This window comes from Onychostruthus taczanowskii, unplaced genomic scaffold (assembly GCF_017590055.1).
Source record: "Onychostruthus taczanowskii isolate IOZ18803 unplaced genomic scaffold, ASM1759005v1 scaffold9, whole genome shotgun sequence".
Taxonomy (NCBI): Eukaryota; Metazoa; Chordata; class Aves; order Passeriformes; family Passeridae; genus Onychostruthus; species Onychostruthus taczanowskii.
This window is the reverse complement of record NW_024506993.1, coordinates 6,792,924-6,806,430: the sequence shown is the minus strand read 5'-3', so window position 1 is coordinate 6,806,430 and position 13,507 is coordinate 6,792,924. Positions and strand designations below refer to the sequence as shown.

Below are 13,507 nucleotides of genomic sequence, written 5' to 3'. Positions count from 1 at the left end.
TTATTTTCAGAATTATCATTTGTATTTGTTTTACTGGTCCAGTGGTTTTGTATATAAACTGTATAAGGAAGCTCTTGTTGTGTTGGTTGGCCAATGTTTAGAGAGGGCTGAGAAAATGTGAAGTGCTATGCCAGTTCAAGTGCTTGGTTACTTCTTCCAAGCCTGACTAAGGGTGGCTGGCAGTTCTGCTTTTCCATGCTCCTCAAAAGACTAGAAATTAACCTCAAACAATTTAATGCAAATATTTGGATAGGAGGTTTTTCGGAATTCAGCTTTTTGTTTCTTACATGATGTGTTTTCTGACCAACTCCTAATAAACATGATGGACGAAGCATCTTCTGAAGTGGTCCTTCCTCCCCATGTGTGCATGTATTTGTACACTGTCTCTCTTCTCTAGGCCAGTGCCCCTACTGGGTGGCTTGGTGTTTATAGGATGCAAGCTGGGTATGGGCAGGGAACCTCTTCTAGTGTTGAGAAAAAGGGATAACCTTTTGTGCATCTTAAATAATCCAATGCTTTGGCAAGAAAAGATAAGCTCACTTCTGCTCCCTCGAGACTGGAGAAGGGCCTTTCTAGACTGTGCAGAGCGTGAACTTCTTATACCCTTTCTCCCTCTAACTTGGCTTTGTGTTATATTGGTATATGGATTATATAGCCCTACCCTTGCTGCTGCATCCTGCAGTTGTGTCACACAGCGTGACTCAGAAAATAACCTGAATAGGTTTTGTGTCATAATTCCTCATAGCTTGCTTGTTATTCTGTGGATGGCTGTACTAATAATTCTTTTTAAACGCATGGTTTTGTGGCTATTAGTCTCCAGAGCTGTTGGGAGCCAGAAGAAGAAAAGGCCATTTTGCTTTTCTTGCTCTGGTTGCTGTAAGCCTTTCCACTAGCCAAGAGCAAGTCTACCCCTTGCCAGTGAGATTCCTCACGTGTCACTGAATATCAACTTAAGTTGTCCAATAACTCCTTTTAAAATATCATATTAAACTGATTCTCACAGCTAAAAATAAATTTATGGGGGAGGACTGGATGATACTGAGTGATGGCATATTGAATATTCCATCTTGAGGTCAGTGATATTGTAGTGATGGAGAGCTGTGGATAGCTGCAGACACTTAAGGTTGTCTTTATGAAATGATCAGGTGATTTCCAAACTCTGTCTGACAAACAGGTGTCTGGTAGGAAGCAGCACGGTGGCAGAAGCAGCTCAGGAGCTGCAGAGGTGCAGCATTGTGTCTTGAGCACAGACATGGAAACATGGCATGTTGTAATGCTGCTTGTACTGCTGTTAGACTTGTTATGTGAAGTTAATTCCAGCTCTTCTGTAAACACTGTGTGCAATTTAAAAGGCACAGAGTGAGCAGGGAACTGCAAAATGAAGATATGGAAAGTATTTTAAAAAGTCATAATAAATGCTAAGATAATGTTTCCATTCTGTATCACTTTGTAGAAGTGTGATCCCTAAATGTGAAAATTTCTCTAATACAAGCCTTACATCAATGGCAGACTCATACTTTAGGAGAAGTATAGAAGGAGCAGATAGAAGTGATGAGGTTATTCTTAGTGTTTCTTAAGCCTGTTCTGAACAATGAAGAGTCTTGGCGTGGGCTGTGGCGTGCAGAGGAAACAGGCGGGGTCATTCTGATGAGAAAAACAGGCTTGGGTGGGGTGAACATCATTAAAGGACCTTAGTTTGCCAATCTCATAGCCTCAGAAAGGTAAGAAGGCTGACTTGGTGATTTTGTGTAGTACTCATTCTCAAAGCCTTCTATCAGCCTTCCCATTTTTTAAATCCTTGCACAGTTGTCCCTTAATTAAAAAAATTAAATATGAAAGCTGATAAATACGGAAGGTGATTGATTACCAGACAATGATCTTTTTTTTTTTTTAAACAGTATAGTTCAGGAGAAGGAAATTGCTGAAGTCCTCAAAACATGGTTATTTTAAAACAAAATGTGTGTTATCATGATAACAAGAAGGTAAAATACTCTTTGGATTCACCACAGTCAGTTCACCCTGAATTAAATTTTTTATTGATGGTATGATTTCAGGAATTGAAAATTTGCAGCCCATCAATGTATCTTTTTGTTATGTTCTTAGGGTATTTTATTTTTAATTGTTGCCAGAGAAGTATTAATCTCTTAAAATATTCTATAGCTCCTGGTGATGTGTGTTGCTGTACTTGGTGTTCTTTGAAATTTGTCATGTGAGATTTTGTTTTCTGAAGTAGTAGAAATGCTCGGTTAAAATGTCACTTTTGTCAAAGGAAAGCTAAACAAACTATTAGTTAAACCTAATGAGCTAATTAATTTCTTCCAAAGCATATTTGTGATAAACTACTTAACTAGGTAGGCTGAAAGTGCTTTGCAGGACATATGCTGGCTTTTTGCTCTGGACCATAAAGTAGTCAGAAGTAATTTAAATGTAACCTTATTAATTAGAATATATAACCTTTGTAGTAAAATATTTTATTGATACAAATGACAGATTTGTTTATGTAACTGATTCTTTTCTATTTCATGCATTTGACCAGAAAAGATACTAATATAAAATAAAATTCTACTTGTTTAGTCAATCCAAGCATGTGTCTGGGATATGAATTTCCATTTTAATAATTTATTCAGTGGTGTTGATATATTACTATGCTTAATTTGTAAAGCTGGTATGTGTAACACCAATGCAGGTTTGTTTTTAAGAGCAATCTACTATAATGAGATAAGTCAGCTTGTGGCATTCCTTCTAGCCTGTGTACAGTAGCTGGCTGGCAGGGCATTCCAATGGCTTTAGCCCCTTGGCTTAGGGACATGGTGGGGCAGGAGCAAGCCAGCCAGCCAAGGAAAAGTTGTTTCAAGACAAATCCTCTGTTCTGTCAGATCACAGCTGTTTTCATTTGGGGGCCCAGGCAAGTGATTGCAGCCCTTTATTGCTCCTGTTCCTGCTGTTGCTTTGTGAATGGCTACACTTTCACGGTATCAGCATCTTCCTTAGATGAGTCAAGATCAGTTCAGAGGTGAAAGATATTAAACAGATAAAATGTTCAGGCGCTGAGTCTTGTGGGTGAAGCACCTGGGATCACTTATCGTGATGACCTGTTCCCAGAAAGTGTTTTTCTCCAGGAGTATTTCTCTACACCCTGGATGATGGTGTGCCAGCTGTCACGCTCCTCCGGACAGCGGCATGTGCCTGTCTCCCTTTGATTTCCGCTCTTGCCTCCCCAGAGACATGGCAGATACAGGTTTTGATCTGCACCCAAAGGCTGCTCTTTGAGGAAGCCATTGTGACAGTTATTTCAGGTTGTTCGTGGAAGCCCTGAAGTGCCGTGGTTTTCAGGCTGTGTGACCTTTTGTTGGCATTTCAGCTGTTCCACAGGTTTATCTCATCTCCCTGTGGTTATCAGCCTCCTGGCTAATGAGAGCTGCTTCTCTGCCCTGGCTGGGCTGTTCTGTGGCAAAGAGAGAGCTCAGCAGTATGAAAGTAGCATCAGCATAGAGATTTGTGGGGTTTTTTTTTTCAGGGGGTTTTTTTTTTCCCCTCTGTGCCTCAGTTTCCGTGAATACAAAGTAGGGTTAAACTCTCAGCAATAATAATGAAGGCTACCTGTAAAACTTACACTGAGAGTGCCTGTGACTCATGTAGTGATTGTGAAAACCATGAATACAGTACATGTTGGAAAGAGATGATGATAGTGTGTTGGGCTGTTGAGTCATTAAAAAGCTATGTCAAGTGTTTTGATTAACTTCATGGGTTTGGCACAGTGGCAAAGGTGAGCAGCCACCGTGAGCTTTGCCTGCTGCTGTGTCCTGAGAGCTGATGGGGAATTGCTTAAACATTTTGGTTTCCAATCAGTGCAGGTTTAAACCTGAAGTGTATGAATCAGAAGTGGGGTTCCTGTACGTCTGTTGTGGTTTCTAGGAAGTTGTGGAATTGGAATAGGCATCACACAACCTTATATTCAGAGGACAGATCCTGGCAGTAGAGAAAAAGATGTTTGCTGGTTACTTGGGTCCATCCTCTGCGTCTGTTCGAGGTCTTTTGTGATTCTCCTTCACCTGATTGTGTAACCGAGGTCCTTCCTCCCTCAGCCAGGGCCCACACCCACCTTTCATTTGCAGGTCTCCACTTCGAGAGTCCTAAAAGGGTTTTTTTGTGTTGGTGTTAAGTGCCTGGATTCAGACGCAACACGTGATACTTGTGATTTTAATTGAGAAAAATGATCTGTTAACTACCTCTGTTGGAGTGCTGATGTATTTTGGATATGTATCATACATAACTGAAGTATCACAGTCCCTGCAGTGTAACCTGTTTGGGTTCTTCTCACACTATGAATTGAACATAAATTTGTCCTACTGTATTTTTGTTAAATTTGGCAGCAGCTAATTGTTCTGAAAAATCTGTCGTATTTGATGTTTTTAAGTTGTTGTGGATGCATTGCTTGTTTAGTGTAGAATAAGAGAGTGTGTTTAGCATGGATTCGTGGATTACAAAGCCAAAGATAAAGTGTCTGTACAAGGCAGCATTTGAAGCTGATAAGAAAAGAAAGGAATGTACTGAATCTTGTTCCAAAGCCATTGGACCTGAGGACTGGGTTGTTTGTTGCTTGGTTTTTGGGTTGGTTGGTTGGGTTTTTTTTGTGTGTGTGTGTGCGGTTTTTTTCTCGTGGGAGATTTCTTGAGCTCATCCTCATTTTGGAGGGATAAGCCTTCATTATGGTGTGCATACTTCTGGCAGCAAGCAATTTGTTTCAGTAATTGATGTCCACTGTTCACTAAAGTCTTTTTAAAGCAGTGTGAAAAGGTTTTCTTAATAAATCATAAGAATTTTCTTGGGTATCAGTGATCTTCTGTAGAAGTGTAACAGCCAAAATAAACCTGAATATTCTGTGGTGTGTCACAGATGTGCTGGAGCAATCTGCCAAGCATATTGCCAAACACACACAGGTGGCATTTGGCATATTATGGCTCTAGTTAATGTATATGTTTTAACAAATTATCATTGGCAGCTTCTGTTCAGGAGCTTCTGTTTGAATGCACAGTCCTCTCACACTACTTCTCACAGTTCAAATTCCAGCAGCTGGATCTTAGTCTGTGAGTCCAGCAAGAACTAGTTTAATTTCTTAGTAGAAATTTGTGAAATTCTCTATCTTTTGCAAGAACCGTTTTGGCATATAGCCGGGAATGTGCTCAGAGGTCAGCAGAGGATTCGTTTCAGAAGGAAAAGTTTCAGCTGGCTATTTAGTAATTTTTAAATAATGCATCATTAAATAAGAAATTATTATAATGTGGAAAGAAACTCTGTAAACATATTTTGAGCTTTGAAATGTGCACCCCCAAGCCATTAGCTGAATACCAAATGTGCCATGCAGATTTTACAGAGTGGTGGAGTTCGGTGCTGTGGTTACTTGTATCATCACAGACTGTTCACATGCAGAGATTATTTTTGTACACAGAATGGCTGTGGTCTTTGTTTAGTACATGAAAGCACAGGGAGTCTGTTTGAGAAGTTGATGGCAGTTTTCTAGTACAACTTCCTCCTTTTTTGTGCGTACAGAGTCAAACTCTGGCTGAAGACATAAAGCAGTTTTTAAGTATTTGCTAAGAAAAAAAGTGGTGTTCAGCTTCAGTTAGGAGATACTGATTATTCAGTTTACTGCTTACCATGTAACTCATGTTATTCTCTCTACAGCACTGTGTGTGCTAAAATACTACACATTTTGAGTGCTTGGTGTTCTTTAGGCTCTTCATACCTTTGGTTAATGTGAAAATAATTTTAAGCTGTTCTGCCATAGCAGAAGATCTAGATGCAGAAGTCCTTTTGGTTTAATATTGGCTTTAAAAATCCTTTGGTTTAATACTGGAGAGAGAGTATTTTTTTTTTTATTCCATGCTTACTGAAATGTTAAAATATTTAAAACTAGTCAAACATACAAAATCATGCAAGGGTTCCATAAGAACCCTGCTCCTTTAAAAAAAAAAGTGATCTCCTTGCTGGCTATTTGCTTGGACACTGGGACTGACTGCTCTCTTCTCAAAACAAATGTTGATGGGGAAGAACAAGTGGAAAGAAAGAAAGAAAAACAAATATTTATCTTTGTGGAAAAAGAAGAAGCAGTGCCATGTTCACTATCACAGAAATGGTAGTTCAGCAAGAGGGAGAAAGCATGTTGATCAATAGATTAGAGTAAGATCTAAAGGGAACGAGTAATTGCAATAAAAAGTTGCTGTTGAGTGTATATGACTACAGCTTCACTTTGAAGGTAGCCAGGTGGGATAGTTGCATCAGGTCTACAATTAAAAATGACTGACAATGAGAGGACTTGACCAATCTAGAATCAAGGCTGAGTTTCATCACTCGGAACTCATTTTGTGAAACGGCGCATGGAGCAGGACACAGCTCTCCCAGCCATCATTCCTGACTTTCTGCAGGGTCAGGGAAGGCCATTCTGCATCAGTTTACGTGATCCACATCCTTGGAAGGTTTCCTTCTCGGCTAAAAGGGTTCTTTCTACCGCCTAAGCCACTCCTCCAGGCTGGAGCTCAGCCAGGGGAGGTGGCACACGCTGAGGGCAGGCCATGGGCACGCAGGGTCTGGCACGCTGCCCTAAGCTGGCTGCAGGAGAAGGAAGCTGCAACCTGTTCAAGAGCTGGGGAGGCGGAAGAAGACTGGGTTGAAGTAAAAAAAAAAAGACTAATTTCTGCTGTTCTGGAGAGATGAGAAACAAACTTGGTGTTGGAGGGTGGGGTTAGTAGTAGTTTAATTTCAAAAGCTAACCACATGCAGATGAATTATTTATAAGGACTTTCTCATTTGTTTTTTGGGAAGAAGTGTGTTCTCATGAACTGTGCAGATTATTCCAAGAACTGCAAACCTCAGTGAATACCACAGTGCTTTGTGATTCCAGGGAGGAGTATTCTGGGAAGCTTGTAAAATTGTTTTGAGTATTGAACTGTCATGAAGAAAATAATTTTTGGTTGGTTTTTTTGCCCTTTTTCCCCCCCCATGGAAGTACATAGTCTCCAGTTGCACAGACTGTACCCTCTCATCCCAGCATCTGACTCTTGAACAACTCTTGTGTTTGGGATGGTCTCTTCTCTTCGAGCACAACTTCACAGGTCAGATGGGAAATCCCATCAGTAACCATCATTTACATTGCTTCTTTTGAAGATACCAGTGCACCCAGTACAGCTGGCTCTGCAGTACCTGCCTGGGGCAGTGGTGCCCAGCTTTGGCAGGGCTGCCTCAGCACAGCTGGAATTAAGTGGTTTGCAGTCTGTGTGAGTGTGTCCGAGGAGGGGAAAGAGAGGACACTGGGGAATAGCTAAAAAGGGAAATGTAAAACAAAGAACTTGAGTAAAATACATGTAAAAAGAAACAGATGAAGACAATAAGGAGGAAGCTAAATAAGGAAGGTAGGACAAAATTACCTTGGAGGAGGGAGAATGAAGTAGGTACAGTGCTGGTTTTATTACTCTGTAACAAGGGGTAAAAGTGGTAGAAAGGAGGAGAGGCTAAACAGGGCAAAACAAACAAAAGCTTTTTCACAAGTTTTTCCTCTCTCAATGTTTTGGCAGCAGTACTGTTAATGTGGTTTGTGTAATGCTGTGATGTTCTTGGATTTTGCACATTTTGGTGGGGGGTGAGGGCAACAAGAATGTGTCCTGCTGGGGACACATCTCCTGGCTTTATCGGGCACTGAGCATCAAGGGAAGAGATGGATATATGCATATGTGTGCACTTAGTAATAGTTCACCTTTTAGTTTCTTTTGCATTGCTTTTACTGTTCCTGTTTGGACTTCTTAATGTTATTACACAAATCTCATTTTCTGTAGTATGAATAGTATTTTTTTAGACATTAGGATGTATGTGTAGCCCTCAGCAGCTTTTGCTATTAGAAGAATCCCCCCCAGGGAAGATGAGGTATAGTGTGCTAGGTGGAAAAAAGTTATCCATGCTGGACCAACATAAAAACGATGTTTTGTAGGAACTTCACCTGCCACCTCTGAAAAAGTAGGCGCCATTTTAAAATCTGTATTCTCACCTACAGCAGTAGTGCACAGAATGGTAACCAGGCATTAGGCACGAGTCAAGCCTTCGGAAAGACTTGGGACAATATTTTTCTTAGCAAGTTAAAAGAAATCATAACATTTTGGTTTTAGGCACAGCTAAAAAGTAGCTGCTACTTACTTTAGTTGGGCATTATCTTAAGTAGTTTTCACCTGTTATTTATTTGGTTTTGATCACCAGTTTGCTGGCTTTTTAAAAAGAAACATGATACTGCCTTGAGGTGTTTTTTTCTCCAAGCAATATGATACACTTAAAAACTAACATATGATACACTTTAAGTCTAGAAACTGTGTTTTTAAGATATAACCAGAAGAGGGAGTGTATAGCACTTTGTATACAATGAAAGCTGTATCTTTATTGATGAAGAGCAATCAATAATCATATGGGTTTTTTTTAAGTTAATAAATAACTGCAGGGTCAAATTCACTTTCAAAATAATACAATTAATGCCACCTTTTTAAGCTTTTCATTAGGCTTAATTCAGTTTAACACGAAATAATTATATCCAAGTAATGTAAATGGCCTGGAAGGCAATTCGGCTTTCTAAGTGGTGTGTTGTGTCTACCTGTAACAAATATTCAAACAGCTTTTCAGTAGCAGTCTTTGATTAGCTCTTGCATTATCCAAGTCTATGAGAGCTCCATAACAGTATGGATCAGTTAAAAATATCTTTTTAAAATGTAGAAAATAAACAGGAATGGACAAATATTATATGTAATTTCATGTCAGTTTGTGATATTATTGTCTAATAGGCCATCATTAGCTATCTCAGGCAATAACAGCCAAAATACTTCCAAACCTTATTATCTCCTGTTGATGAAACAAATACAAAATGTAGTGTTTATATAGAAAATAATAATTTTTACTGTGTGTAGATGTTCCTGCAGTTGTTGTGCAGCTGGGAAGCAGGTTAATATTTTCAACAGTACAAAAAAATGTAGGAAAAAAACCATTTGTGCCTTATGCAAGTTCTGCAGTGTCAGAGTGCTGCTGGTCACAGAAGCAGCAATCCTGTTTTGTTTCACCAAGTTGCATTAGAGAAAGAAGGACCACTGTCAAGAGGTTCTTGTCCTATTTTCTGTTCCCTCTTCCCCTGATAACCAGTTGTCCAGGTTGGTGACACTCTCCCTCTGCACTGCTTTGTAAAGGATGCAATTAGGCCAGGCTCCTGCAGGGTTGAAGCAATTCCTACATAAATGAGTTTTTCCTTGTTGTTTGGCAAGATTGTCAGAAAACCTTTAATTCACAATTCTATATGAAGTAGCTTTCCAAAAGGAAGCCTTCTCTTTTAGCCAGATTACTTTCTTATGTTTCTACCCCACAGGATTTTCCCCCTCTGCCAGGTCAGGAGTGATTTTGTGCTGTGTCCTCCCTGTCTGACCCTGCTGGTTGCAAAGAACCTGTTTGTCATGTCTGGCTCTTGGAAAAGCCCTGGTTTCTGTGGAGCATTGTGGTGAATTCTGTGCGTTAGGTAGAAGGTGTGCCCCTGTCAGGGCCTAAAACTTTCCGATGTTTGTAGATTATCTGTAGAGCTGGGTTGGAGCTGTCATTTTTATGTGATCTGCACTGAGTGTTTTAAGAGCTGTTCATCACTGTGTGATGGTACATATGATACTCACATGGAACTCATGGCTCTTCTTGCTAAGAGGAAAATTGGCTGTGTTTCTTTTGTTACTGCATGGCTGAAGTTGTCACCTGGGTTCTTAAGCATTTTGGTTTTCTGCTGTATTAGGGTGGGCTTCATGAAGTAATTGTTTTTACTTCTTTCACCTTTCTAGATTATAATGAGAATAATATGGTTCTCTATAAAAGCTCTGGCCCTGCTCATCATTGGCATGGGACTAGCTAGCACTCATTTTCTTCAGTTTCATTTTGGCTTGCAGCCTCTGACAAGCCACATGTAACCATGTATATGCCTGGAAAGATGCCATACTGGCTGTCTCCTGGCCTCTAAGGTCAGAGGAAAGGTTTTAAAACTGCCACAGTTCAGTCCCCTCCCCATCACAGTGACATGTACTATTTGACCAAAGGTCATCATGTGGGTCACGAAGCAATCCACCAATTACCTGCTAAAAATACCTGGGACTGCTTTAATAGCCATAGAAATTTTATAAACTTATATATGTGTGTGATATTGCAAGGCTGGATGCTCACATCTTGTTTGCCACAGACTGAGAATGACACCTAGGAACTGGTCAGTGCCAAGTTTGTATCTCTGTAGACTGGTCTCTATTCAGACTGAGGATAGGTACTGACCTTTAGGGCCACACTTATCTTCTTTTTCTGTGATTACAAGAACATATCTAAGAAGGCTGGAGTTGGCAGATAGGATGTGGTGAAAGCCCTGCAGAGCTCCTGGACTGTTTGCTATTTCCTCTGCCCTGTCCCAGTTGTCCAGGTGGCAGAGATGCACAATAGCTGTGGCTGTACACTTGAAATCTAATGGACTCGATGTCCTTTCCTGATTCTTGTCCCTGGAAATGACATAATTCTGTAGAGAAACCTTCATTCTATGTGTGCACATGAACTGCATGAGTAGCAGTTATATTTTGTTTTCTAGTGTAAACAAGCATGTTGTCTAAGTGGAGTTGATACTAAGGCATAAAATGCTGTCACTTGATTGTGCACCAACAAGCCTGTCAAGTTGTTCCTCTGTACTCAGTCATCTATTTTATTTTGGACTCGCTCCAGTTTTCTGAAACCTGAGGAACTTCTAAGCTTGCTCACTTGGAAAAGAAAACATCAAAACCAGTAATCTTGCCCAATATATTTGTTTTGTTCTGCAGCATGTAAAACACTCCAGCTGCTAGTGAAAAAAAATCCACGTATTTCAAAATCCATTGTCTTGTGGTTCTGGAGGTTCTGGGAATTTAATTCATGCTGGTACTTCAGAGCACTCTTTTCCAAATACAAGGCAGTAGCACTACTTTTTTTTTTGTGATATTGCTGCTCTTTTACTAAGGCTGGCTTTGTGGTGTCACGTAGCAAATCAAGGGGCTCTTTCCATGCACCCCCCAGAGCAGTATAGTTGATTTTCTAAGTAACCACGCTGGAGTCCTCAATTGATCAACTTTAAGATGTTTGATGTTGGCTCAAGGCCCATTATTCTCTTCCTTCCAGGAAGAATAATAATAGTAGCCAGTAACCAAACAATCTCTTTAAAGCAAAATATTTACAACAAAATCATCTTAGACAGTACTAAATGTAAACATAAGCAGGCTGCAGTGTAAGCAAGCCCAGCTTATGCACTGTTGATATCAATCAGATTAAATTCCTTGGAAGTCTGATTTTTTTCTATGTACCCCTCAAAGCTTCGAGGAACTGGCAAACTTATCATTACTGCAGTTCACAGCCCAGTTGGTTTTTGTGCCCAGTTCTTACGCCTGCAGCCCTCTCCCTGGGATCAAGTCACAGTTTAATTCTTGCTAGTCCTCGCTCAGTTCACTGCCAGCTTTGGCACAAGCAGGCATTTGGTTTGTGACACTGTCAGGCCTTTGTTGTGGACAGAGCAGATGGTGCAGAGGCTCAGGCTGAGTGGTCAGGACTGGGGGAGAGGGCAGGAATGCTCTTTGCCTGTGGCAGTATTAGCTCGCAGCAGCCAGTTCAAAGTGGTTGTGAAACTGGTGCCTGAGTTTGCTGAATTTTGAGAAAGGATAAGTGAGTCTTAATGTGAAGCCTGGTTGTCTGTGGCTTTGTCCTGTGTGTTTTGCCATCACTCTCCCATCGCAGCACCTCCTGCTCTGTTCACAGACAGAGCTTCAGGTTTCATGTCGTGTTTTGCTTCTTTTTTTTTTTTTTTTTCTGGCCAATTTACTAAGACGTGTGCACGACTGGGCTGGAATGTGCTCATGGTGTCCAGCCAGCAAAGATCTTCCTGCCTTCCTTCTGTAACAGTACCAAGAAGTCCTACCTTTGCTGTCTGAATGCTGCTTTTATTGTTAACGATAAACACCAGTATCTTCAGAACATCACCCAGCAGGGGGTGGGAGGGCACCATTTCAAATCCAGCTCCTCAGTTTAAATCAGCCTAATTTTGAAATACAGAACACTGTAATGTAGACAAGTGTAAGGGGATGTGATAGAGCTGTATTTATCTCACTTAACAAAACCAGACAAGAAAAGTAATGCAAGTAAAAGATTGGTCAGAATTTTCATTCTTAAAATAAATTTTCCTGGCAATGCAAAATGTGCAGCATACTTCAACTTCTGGGTTTCTCTCCACTCCCCCAGTTTTATTCTTGTTTGTTTGTTTTTAGTTCCTTGACATTCTGCAGTACTCATTCATACAAGGGAGCTGCTGTATGTGTGTGTGTAGTGATAGCATCACAAATTATATAAATACTTTTTTGTGTTTCATGTGTTCAGTGAGAAAATAAAAAAAAAAAAGAGGGAGTTGATGCTGTTCTTTATCTGGAGTGGTAGGAAGCAAACTTTCTTCCATTGCAATGGTTTTGGCACAGTTCAAGTTGTCCTTCTTGGGTGATTGTGTAACACCAAAGACCTGGAAATTAGGTTCTCTGCAGTGATTCATATCAAACTGCTTCTCTCCCTCGTGCACTGTCCTGGTGCCAGAGCAGGAGTCTCCTTCCTCTCTGCAGCCTCATTCCCTGAGAGCGAGCAGCATGTGCAGGTGGGTGTTCTTTGTGTATGGATCTGCACAGTGCATTATCACAGCTTGCAGGGCTAATTTTAGCCTTCTGAACTCAGGTATTAACTGATGGTATGAGTGTTTATATTGAATCTAATGTTGATATTTTGAGGGGCTTTTTCAATGGCTTCAAGTATTGTTGATAGAAAATAAAACCTCGTGCAATATATAGTACCAGGAAAAGAACTTACTACTTTCATTGCCTTACATAATGGGTTGCTTTTACTATGTTAAGTAAAATTACTTTTACATTTGTTACACTGGCAGCAGATGATTTCACCGTGCCACATGCACAATCCATTTCAAGGTGAAACCTTGTGAATATTTACTGCATAGTGTTACTCAGAAGCCTTTAGACATTGGAAAATAATAGGTAAAAATGCCTGGATCGAGGCAGTTGGCATATATACTCCTGCTATAGCATATGCAGGCAAAAAATCCCATTGTATTCTCTGTGCCATTGTGTGCCTCCCATGGGCCCAGGCTGCTCTCTCCCTGTGTGAGTGTCCCGTCATGCCTCTCCCTTCCATTCCAGCTCCTGCCTTGATGCCCAGCTGCTGGGGTTTCTTAGCAGTTGGGTTCTTTGTCCTCACTCTTACCCAGAAGGAAAACAGCTTTCTGTATTGTTCCATGTGGGAATTACGTTGCCTGATCTTGGTCAGTTTATTTGTGGAACAAGCAACAAAATAAAACTTACTTGCCCTCTTGCCCCTAAAATAAGAATGGGCCAAGTCAAAGACTAAGAATTCTAGTTTCTAACAAATACATCAGTGCTGGTTCCCCACATAGTATTTT

The 13,507-nt window shown here is 40.5% G+C and overlaps 1 protein-coding gene across 2 annotated transcripts in view; it reads left to right on the top strand.

Annotated features, from left to right (window-relative positions):
* The window catches only part of ATXN7 (ataxin 7), a 59,563-nt gene that overhangs the window by 23,822 nt on the left and 22,234 nt on the right, over positions 1 to 13,507 (top strand). The gene's annotated exons all lie outside the window — the stretch shown is intronic.